Raw genomic sequence first — 6,554 nt, 5'->3', positions numbered from 1 at the left:
TAAAGTCTTGGATGATATTCTTAATAGTCAAAGGTCTCTTGCTATAAAGACTGGTCTTGGTTTCCATGAATCTGTTGAAGGTGTTCATCTAGTTCACAAGGTGAGGCAAGGAACTCTAAAGAGAAATCTAAAGTGATCAACAAAGAAATGAAAGATCAATCTCATCATCAACCAAGAAAAGAGATTCCTCAAAGAAAATCCTTTACTCCTCCTATGAATAATGTTGAGTGTTATGTATGTCATAATCTTGGACATATTGCAGCTAGATGTAAAAGAAGAAGGGTTCAAGACCATTATGCAGACAAGTCATCTCAATCAAGGTATTTTTATGGATATTGCTTTGCTTGCAATATGTTTGGTCACAAAGCTGCTGATTGTTACAGGAGGAATATGAAACATGTAAGATGTTATGCATGTAACAAGCTTGGACATATAGCTAAGGAATGCAGGAACAAAGTGTGGGCACCATATTAAAAGGAGAAAATGTCACGCTTGAAGATATGGAGGAAAAAGGAAGTACAGTCAGAAAAAGGTGGCAAAGCACAATGTACAGACATACCAGAATCAAAGGGAGCTGAAAGTACAAAACTTCAGTGTCCTGAATCTCATATGCAAACTTCATAAAGGGAAGTCACATATATACGCGAATTGGATACTGCACAATCGCGTATATGCTTGTTTGAAGGCAGTAGGCAAGTGAAGTTGGAAGTGAATTGATCAGATCTGGGCATCTGAGCATCTGTGCCACTCTGGTGGACTGCCTATTCGGGCCTAATCAGAAGTACGCAGGTGTTTAACAGTAGAGCTGCGTGGGTACGCAGAGCAGAAACAGAAGATCTGCGTGGGTACGCAGAGCAGAAATAGGAGAGCTGCGTGGGTACGCAGAGCAGAAGAAGGAGAACTGCGTGGGTATGCAGAGCGACGAAGGTTCAGGCGCGTACGCACAGTAACTGTACGCGGCGCGATAGTATCTCTGGGCGCGTACCTACAGCAAAAGCACGCGGTGCAGTAGTGTCGTTGGGTGCGTACTTGTAGTGACAGTACACAGATCGGTTGAGGAAACAGTGCGTGGATACGCAGAACGGTAGAAGGATATCTGCGGGTGTATGCAGGGGAGTAGAAGGTGAAGTGCGTGGCTACGCAGGGCAGATAAAGAAAAATTGTGTACCTGTCTTAAGGTATTTATTGGCTGACTCTTCTTATTGATCAGATCTGACAGACGGCACCAGTTTAGGGGGAGCATATGTTCTTAACGCATTGTTGGCATTATGGTCCTTGGTGATGATGCTTATGATTCATCTTGCTATGGTTATGAGTTGGTCACATGGTTCTTGGATCAGATTTGTGGTTGATTCTCTAATGGTGCTTGCATGGAGTCTTTATTGTTCTTGGCACATATATGGATGAAGATTGTTGGCTGGATACATGGATGATTATTCAAAGCTGCATTGTTGGAGACATGATGATGATGAGATCTTACCTATATGATGATAGGTTTCATTCATATGTTGATTGATGCAGATACTCCCATTTGATGACTCTTAGTTCATGCAGATATGGATGGCTATGGTGTTTCTCATACCTTGGAGATTCATGCACTAATGCAAGTTGATGTTGACAGATACTATGAAGCAGATCATACAGTGTTGATTGCTGATATTTATCTTAGGTGATTGGTCTTTATGTAATAGTGTGTTTGTTTTGTAGTTACCTCTTCAGGTCATGTAACGGCCTTTGTTTCCCCACTATGCCTGGGACGAATGATATCATATGTAAACTTTTGATGTATCACCATTGTATTGAATGTATATATTGAGTCTTTTGGTGATAGGAAGGTCATTTATGATATATAGAGTCATGTTCTTCTTGTAGAACATCTTTTTGCAGTCAGGGGGAGCTTGAGCATGAACAACACTATATAGCATAGCAGACATCTCAGCTTGTTCTCATAAAGAGCATTATCAGATTGGAGCACCATGGCATATACAAAGGGGGAGTTCATTCAGAGACTTCAACAGATCTGGTTTATAGAGCATGTTCTTAGGGGGAGCATAACCCTTTGCCCTTGATGACAAAGGGGGAGAATGAAGCTGAAGCTTTGAAGTTGCCATCAAGTCCAAAGGGGGAGATTGTTGGCATTATGGCTAAAGTGTTGTCCTTGATGGCAACCCTTTTAGGTGATAGATCATAGTACTTCAAGTCAGCAGCAGAGATTGATGATCACCTATCAAATATTGAAGAAAATAAGGGGTACGTAGGTACACCTTGCATAAGGTGCGTACACGTAGGTCAGTGTTACATAAAGTGCGTACATACCCGCAGTTATCGCGTTCAGGAGGTGCGTACCCCCAGTGCACACATTTCAAGGCAAAGAAATTCACATGTGGGGTTTTCTTATGTTTTACTCTTGGTATTTAGCCGACGGTATTGCGTTATTATGGTGTTGGCTCATGGTATTGATCCATGATTTAAGGAAGAGCTTTCCTATATAAAGCAAAGGAGATCATTTGGCTTGAGTATGTTTTGGGTTGAACATCTTATGAGAGCTAGATCTGAAATATTATGATCTCTTGGGAGTAATTTCTAGATCTAAATAAGGGGAATCTACTGATGGATTGAGATCTCTTCGGCGCATGATCAGATCTGTAGATCTGACTGTCTAGGTTATTCTTGAAGTCTTGAAATTATCTATGCCTGGAGGTACGCAGGTACAGTGAAATAAAAGTGCGTACATACGCAGGAACGAAGCGTTTCAGGTGCGCCGGTACGCAGGCACAGAAGGGTTGCAGGTGCGTGTATACGCAGGCACAAAAGGGTTGCAGGTGCGTACATACGTAGGCACAGAAGGGTTGCAAGTGTGGAGGTCCGCAGGCAGTTCAATGGACTCAGAGCGAGGTACGCAGGTGAGCAGTTGACTACAGTGCGTACGTAAGCAGGCGAGCAGTTGAGCAGGGTGGGTACGTAAGCAGGCGAGCAGTTGAGCAGGGTGCGTACTGTAAGCAGGCGAGCAGTTGAGCAGGGTGCGTACTGTAAGCAGGCGAGCAGTTGAGCAGGGTGCTTACGTAAGCAGGCAGTACATGGGTGAAGCTGCTTACTTCTCTTAAAATCTATGCTTATCATTCTTATGATCTGGGTTGTTGAAGTGATGTTTGGTTCTGATATTATGTTCAAATAACAACAATGATTGAGTGAATGATTATGATTAACTTCAGTTTTGTTGGATGAATGGATCGGTTTAAAATGACTTATCTTCATGTGATCTGATGTACTAGATCTGGTTGATAACTCTCATAATATCATTCAATATGTATGGATCTGATGATTGGGTGATTCACAAGGTTGTTTGAGTTGTTGTTGGGTCCAGTATGAAAATTGGATGAAATGTGGCCTTTCAGATTATGTGTTGTGCTTCAGTGTATTCAGTCTGAAAATTGATGAAACGTGGTACCTGGAGGAGAGAAGATTGTAGGCCAGCGCCTACGTACTAGTATCTAAGCTAGTACAAAAGTTAAGGGAGATCTTTGGAGCATTGTAGCAGGTAGCAGCCTGCGTACTAGTAAATGGATCGGCTAGTACAAGAGCAAAGGGGGTTGTAGCACCCGTACTGGTATAAGACTGCACCAGTAGAAATTTTGTAAAAGGATTTTCTTATTAAGAAGAAGATTGAGATGACTTGTAGCAGGTGGTTTTCTCCCGCATTCGGTTTCCACCTTATATCATGGTGTTCATGTGTGTGCCTTATGTGTGATGATCTATTCTATGCTACTGCATTTGTTAACTGATAATATGGCTGATAAAGTTCTGATGCACTCATTGAAGATTAATTAACTTAATCATAAGGAGTTGTGGAAGTAGCATATATGAATCTGATTATGGTAATGAAAAAGTTTTATTAATGTGATAATACTGATTCACCCCCCCCTTCTCAGTATTATTTCCAACAGGTAACACTTGCACCACACTTGAGCCCACACTCAGGGAGAGGCATGACCCCCTTGGGGTGAGAAATTTTGAGGTATCTTAGAAGCATCCACAATAGTTTGTGGACCTTACATGCAAGTGGGTGTTTAGACTCTAGGCAGTGTTGCGAACACATTTAGGAGGAAGAATGATAGATCCCCTTGCGTGGTATGGCCAACACAGGGTAGGTTCGTATGCACCAGACTGGTTCGTGATGTAAGGAGGCCATATATCGATTACAAGAAGGGGCTTGATATGTGGTACGGGTTGGCGCTAACAGCTGTCAAGACTATGTCGCAACCATTATGGTTGTAGGATCCTGGGGACTAGTTGGTTGATTGAACACTTTGTTTCATGAAGAGTGGGAGCAGGATAGAGGATGACCCAGCTCCCACTTGGTTTGACATGCGAGGGAGAATTGAGGCCTTTGCCGCATGGAAAGATTGTTTTTCCTTGTTGCTTCTACAAATCAGAGTGAGTGTTTGATGGGTAGGTCATGACGTTGTGGGGATTCTTGGGCCAGATGCGTTAGGACTCCATATATATTTTTCCATGAGGTCCCAGGAGAGGGGGATACAACTTGTGCATGACAGGAAAGCAATCATGATCAGAGTGGCGCAATGAAATCTTGGTAGCACCCCTTTTGGACTAGCTTGGGATAACAGGGCTTAATAGTTCAACTACCTGTGGAGGTGAGTGGGTTTCTATAGGGGAAGGTCATCCATATATTCCATTGGTTTTTAGTGACTTGTTGGTGGTGTGGCGGAATTCACTAGTGTGGCAGGGTGATTAGTAGGACGAGATCAAGGGAAGCACAGGCAGGCGAGGATCCCTTCCCACAAGGATTGGATTGCGTCTTTAAGGGTATACTTCTGAATTGAACAAGGGAGACTATTCGGTAGAGAATTTTCACGAGCAGATGATCAGGATTTTATACTACCATGATGCTCTACGTAGTGGCGGTATGCACGAGACATTTGGTGCTTATGCTGAGTTGGACAACAAGTGGAGCAAGGGATGCCTCATGTTGATTAGGATGGCTTGGGATCCTAGCAGGATGTCAGAGATCAGTGATGACTGAGTGGTACATTTGGGACCCCGGTATTGTGTGCAGAGACTCTTGGGGTAAAATTGTTGAGAGGGTGCTTGTTCAAGCATTGGTTGAGGACAAGCAATTTTTGGTGGGGAGGAATGTAATGTCCCCATTTAAATTATTTTTTCTAAGATGAATTTCTATTTTGAAATTGGGTGTTGGGAAATATTTCGGAATGTAAAATTAGGAAAATTGGTTGTAGTGAATCGCGAATTAATTTTTGGATAAATTGAGGCCACCAACATTAGAGAAAATGAAAGATCAAATTGATAGTGGAATATGGGGCCCACATCAAGAACACACTTGGGGAACAAAGATTTTGAATTCCTTAAGGAAAATAGAATTGGTGGAGGGACACACAAGGAATGCATGGAAAGAAATTATAAAAGGAAGGAATGAGGGAGAAGTATGGGTCTTTTGTCTATTTAAAAACTTAATTTTCCTTAGTTGTTCAACTGAGCCAATATTGTGTTGTTTACCACAAGAGCTTCCCAGGGGGAGAAGCTCAACCTTTCTTTGGTGGAGTTCGAGTGTCACCCTAGGAAGGCTTTCATTCCTCACTGAGACTAGAAGAGGCATCAACTACAGGTCCCACAAATTTTTGGAGTAGAGCGCGAAGCCTTGGAGCCACCATTGCATAAAGGGAGGATTCACTTGTTTTTTGTGGAGCTGGATTGTTGGGGAATTGATCGAAGAAGCTACAAGAGTGTCCTCTGATCATTTTCACGAGTGTGGAGGGTATATGCAACTAAGAGGACTAACCTGCACACAAATCTCACTTTATCATACACAAGACTGCATCATCTCCTCCATGACTACGTAGTCATTGGAGTGAGACTGTTTTGGCATAGCATCATCCAAGGGAGTTTAGAGATGGGGTGCTGGGAAATCATTGGGAGGGAAATTTGAGGAGGATTTCTAGATTTTGGAGAGAAGAGATTGACAGGAGTGGCCATAGTAATAGAATTCGAATTTGGTGGAGGGTCAGGCTGTGAAGCATCAAATTTCGAAAGTTGGAACTAAGGGAAACCCTTTGTAGTTTTTTTTGGGTTTTGGGAGAGGAGAACTCTCCTAATTTTATAGAATTTTCTGGGCACTCTAGAGTGGGAAAATCAAGGGGTGAAGTCAAGCAGCAATGCAGTTTTGGAGAAGCAACATAGTTTTCTAGAGGTGTTGATTATTGCAGTCATTTGGATTTCTCATACTCATCACCTAGTTTTTGTAGACTGCCTTGTGCAAGCCCAAGTCAAATGTCTCCAACTAATTTGTACCACAACAGATATTATTAATAAAATTTGGCTAGTTTGGGGATTTGTAGAAATATGTGGTTTATGTGTATGCATTTCTGAAATTTTATGTGTTATTTATTTGTGCATGTCTTTGTTATTATTGTAAAATCTCTACTATGAATATTACAACATTTCTATTAATATCCTCATAATGTGTTATTCAATTCCTCCTTAAAAATGGACAAATATGTAATAGAATCCTTTCTCCATTC

This window comes from Pinus tabuliformis, chromosome 9 (genome assembly GCF_031772625.1).
Source record: "Pinus tabuliformis cultivar Carrire ecotype Pingquan chromosome 9, CPIR1, whole genome shotgun sequence".
Taxonomy (NCBI): domain Eukaryota; kingdom Viridiplantae; phylum Streptophyta; class Pinopsida; order Pinales; family Pinaceae; genus Pinus; species Pinus tabuliformis.
Note: the sequence above shows the minus strand (reverse complement) of the source record.